The 4852-nt window shown below is 42.3% G+C and overlaps 1 protein-coding gene across 1 annotated transcript in view; it reads right to left on the bottom strand.

Moving 5' to 3' along the window:
* The window catches only part of Sycp2l (synaptonemal complex protein 2 like), a 122042-nt gene that overhangs the window by 105390 nt on the left and 11800 nt on the right, over positions 1 to 4852 (bottom strand). The gene's annotated exons all lie outside the window — the stretch shown is intronic.

Raw genomic sequence — 4852 nt, 5'->3', positions numbered from 1 at the left:
CTGTTACACCATCTTGACAGATCAATAAATAAGGCAAGCCGGTTATTTCTTTGGGGGCCAAGATACCAATGTACAGCTACTTGCAAGAGCTTTAATTTGGTGTGATCTACTACCTAGGAACTGGATAAAAATGAATTTCAGTATGTTTCACTGTTGCCGAGGCTGGCTTTGAACTCATGATCCTCCTGTCTAAGCCTCTTGAGCTGCAAATAAATATTATCCGGCTTCCTTTAGCGCAATGCAGACTATCAAAAGAAGCAGACATTATTTGAATAAATGCCCATAACAAATTTAAATTCTATACTGGTGACTGTAAATTAAAGGCTTTGAATTAAACCATTTTCAGAATCAGAACTTGTAAATTAAAATAAAAAGTGCCTATCCAGCTCAGCCTTAGTTTAAGCTTTGTATTGGCAATGTGCAACTTTTCAATGTTGGGGCTTCTATACTGAAATTTCAAGGATCAAACACCAACCACCACTAAAGAAGTACCCAAAACATTTAGTAGTAGGTTGTTTTCTTCAGGAAGTGATCCCTGATCCACTATTCTGACTTTAAACATTGTTAGGCCACATTGAGTAACAGTATCTGATCTCCCTTCATGCCAACAATTGAAAAGCGTAATACAAACAAGCCTTATTTACTTATTTTAGTTGTAGATGGACACAATACCTTTATTTTGTTTATTTACTTTTTTATGTGGTGCTGAGGATCAAACCCAGTGCCTTACACATGCTAGGTGAATGCTCTACCACTAAACCACAATCCCAGCCCAAACAAACTATTTTTAAAAGTATCTTCTAAAGGGGCTGGGGTTGTGGCTCAGTGGCAGAGCGCTTGCCTAGCGTGTGTGAGGCACTGGGTTCGATTCTCAGCACCGCATATAAATAAATGAACAAATATAGGTCTAAAAGCATCTTAAAAAAACATTTTAAAAAAGTATCTTCTGAATCTAGTTTGGACAAACAGTACACTTCTATGCATTTGACCAAAATTCTTAAATGTCAGTGTATTTTACCATATTATCATTTACAAACATGAAAAATAGGGTGAGGTCAAAGACCCTAACCCAGACCTGGGCCATTTTCCCCCAACAGCCGTCAATGCTAGTTAAATGCTGATAAATTGGAGCTCTGGGGGTACCAAGACCCTCTGGCTGTCTTAGGGGGCATCCTTTTTCTTGGAGTTAAATAAATTCTCAACATTTCGGAATGCAGATTTGGGGCCCAGCAGGTGAAGGTCAACCGAAACTTTCTACGCACAAAAGGGAAAGAGACTCGGGAAAAAGCTTGAGGAGCTGGAATAAAACATCGTTGCTTTCCAAATATGAATCCTGCAGTTTCTTCCCCAGGCGCTGTAACTGACAGACAGGATTTCTGCCCTGTCTCATTGTTCCACTGAAAGCTGCCAATAAACTCCCAGAGAACAGAAGGAGGTTGAAGCGTTCAAGGAGCCTCGGGAAGGATTTGTCCAGCAGCAGCCTAAGACTGTACCCAGTGCCTGGTCTCTGGAGACTTGGGCCCCGCTCCACCCGCGCCCCCGGTGCGCGGGTGTCGGTCACTCACCGCTGGCATCCCGACGCCTGGGAGCCTACGCCGCACTTGACCCAAGACTCAGGGCTCCGCCACGCTCCACACACTCAGTTCAGTGGCCCGAGATCACTGCCGGCTGGGAGCGCGGCGGTGAGGGTCTGAGGCGCAGGATGGCTCTTGGATTTGAATCTTCTCCAGGATCTCTAATTGAATGAACCTGCTCTTGAAATCTATTAGACCCCGGTGCTGGAGATTCAAGAAACGCGTGCGAGTAACTAGCGCTCGTGGCCAGGCCACCTGCGCGCACGCACACGCTCCTTAAGAGAAAATCAACGCGCAAAAGACGCGAACACCTTTGATAAACACTGTGTGCGCAAAAATCCAAACTAATGGGCGTCACCTTTGCGCTACCCGCCGGGTGAGGCTTTCTCTTCTTGGTCCACGGACCGAGGGGCAGGTTTTGGTCCTTTGATGTGTATTGACCACAGCTGAACCGTTTCGCATAGGAACAGTTTGTACCCGATATTCGGAACACTTTCCTGGCATCACAAAAAGGTGCTTTCTGTTCCTTTGCATTTTAAAGTACCTTGGAGACGGGGTGGTAATTAAAAATAAAGCAAACACTCAGCTTGTTTTTTGTCCGCTTACTTAACCTGTGCGTGCTAATTGCTAAGTTGCCCTGGGTAGGTGGCCTGTGATCTGAACACCGCGGTAAAAATAAATGACTTGAGTTTCCTCTAAAACAAAACAAAACGCCAAACATTCCTTGTGTAAAACTCGACTTACATTTATCCCTAACCGCTGTACTTCATGTTGTGCTATTTACAGAAGAAATTTATCTACACGAAAACAAACACAAAACCAAAATCCTTGTTACTAAGCCAGGACTTGGCACGTCCAGTCTATTCAAAACGATGTTTCTGTCAACTATGGACCCGTCTGTTTCCTGGCAAACATGTTGTAACGACACTTTCGTTAATCTATTTGTTTTAATGTAAATTTACAAAATTTAAAGTTTCCTTCCTTTCATTTTGAATGAATGGACTCATAATTTTAAACTAGTAACAGGCACAGTTGTGAATTTTAAAAATCCTAAATTGCAGCGAGGTGGGGCACACTGGAGCCTGAGGCAAGGAGGATGAACAATTTAGCAAGACTCTTTAAAACAGAAAGAAGAAGAAGAAAGAAGGAGAAGGAGAAGGAGAAGGAGAAGAAGAAGAGGAAGAAGAAGAAGAAATAAAAGACAAGAAAAAGAAAGGGAAAACAAGGAAATGGGATGTAGCTCAGTGATAAAGCATTCCTGGTGTCAATCCCCAGTATAAAAAACAGAAACTAACAAAAACCCTAAATCCATGCTAATGTTAGGGCAGGAAAGAATTAAAGCATAGTAAAAACAACAATCAAATATAGTTTAAATGCATTTAATATGAAATTAACTTTTTTACTTTTAAATAGAAAACTTCAAAATCAACCTTTTTCAGATTTTGAGGGAAAATACAGCCTTCAAAACTCTATAGTATCAATGTATTCAATCTTCATGAGATATTAAAAACAACATCATAAAAATAGTAATACTTATTTACTTATATTTTTACATTGGTTAGCTTCTTTTACTAATAATATTTACTCAGACGTATTTCAGGGTAACTTGGAATATATATTCTAATACTTCACAAACTAAATATGCTGAAGGTTCTGTGAATTTCCCCTTTTTGAACAACAGAATCCATTTACAAGTTAATTGATTTACTTTTAATGTTAAAAAATTACATATGCCGGCCACAGTGGTGCATGCCTTAATCCTAGCAGCTCAGGAGGGTGAGGCAGGAGGATCCAGAGTTCCAGGCTAACCTCAGCAATTTAGCAAGGTTTTAAGCAATGCAGTGAAACCCCGTCTCTAAATAAAATATTTTAAAAAAGGATTGGGGATGTGCTTCAATGGTTAAGTGCCCCTGAGATCAATCTTCAGTACAAAACACATATTTTTGAAGGGTCATGACTTTCTAGGGACATCTCAAAAACATGGAGGAAAGAAATATTCCAACAATGTTTGCACTACCACCAGAAATTAATGTCTATGTATTCTCAGAGATAATGGTAAATGACTATTTTTAGACTTTTTTTTTTTCTTTTGGTACAGGGGTTTGAACTATAGGTGCTTTATCACTGAGCTATATCTCCAGCTACCCCACCTCCTTTTAATTATTTTTCCCCAATTTTCACATAGGGTCTCACTAAGTTGCTTATGGCTTCGCTGAGTTGCTGAGGTCTGCTTGGAACTGGTGGTCCTCCTGCTGGAGGCTGTGCCACCCGCCCGGCCTTCAAAATCGTTTTTAAGACATTTAAAATATAAATTATCTTAAACTATCACATTTAATGAAATATCTATTTAAAATTGGTCAATAATTTTAATTTAATTTTGAAAGAACACGCAATACAAAAAAGCAACCGAATGACAGGGACCTTCCGCAGTCAATGAGATGGTAGTTTGTGGGTGGAAGTGTGAACAGGAGCAGAAACATCTTTCCCATTCCCACCCAGACTTAGCGATGCCTCCGAATGAGGGATTTTATCCTGAAGCCTTGACAAGACCGTTCAGGAGAAGTTGGGGATGAAAAAAATCTCTTCCTTCTTCTAGGACGTTTCCTCTTCCCCTGGGACGAGGCCCTGACCTTAAAACTAGAAGGAAAGCAGGCGAGGATCTGCCCCAAATTGACTTTTCTCGGGTCCACTGAGGTTGGCGGGCTTTCTGAAGCGTGCCTTGCTCTTGGACTGACTTTTCTGAGCAGACATGTGGTGCCCTTGATTGCAGAGGTAAGCTAACAATGTGGGCGAATGATCCTTGGCTTCTTGGGGTCCCGGGTTTAAAACGCACCTCGTTTCCTGTTAGAGTCTGTAAACATTTGACTTGTTTACAGACTCTAACAGTTTCCCAGTCTTTTGTCAACCGAAGGGATTAATCCTCAAAAGGCGCCGGACCCAGCGCCCTCCCGGCTAGGTCTCCCAGCAGCTGTGGTCATTGCGCCTGGAGCGCGCTCCAAAGTGCCAAGGTCCAGGGTCGGGATTTGGAGGGACGTGGGTCGGGAATATCCTCCTCTAACAGCTGTAGGCCTTGAGGGGTTGATCTGTGCTCCGGCTAGAGCTCGAACTAGAAGCGTGCCGACTGCAAACAAGACATCTAGGAATAAATTCCGGATGACCATCTTCTCTCACCGCCTAGGATCCGTCCCTGGGATAGCGAAAGAGCGACTTTAGTGACTCCAATTGATTTCTTTTCTTTTCTTTTTTTGGGGGTGGGGGTGGGGGGGATGCCTCTAAGG

Source organism: Marmota marmota, unplaced genomic scaffold (assembly GCF_001458135.2).
Source record: "Marmota marmota marmota unplaced genomic scaffold, marMar, whole genome shotgun sequence".
Lineage (NCBI taxonomy): Eukaryota > Metazoa > Chordata > Mammalia > Rodentia > Sciuridae > Marmota > Marmota marmota.
This window is presented reverse-complemented; position numbering and strand designations above follow the sequence as displayed.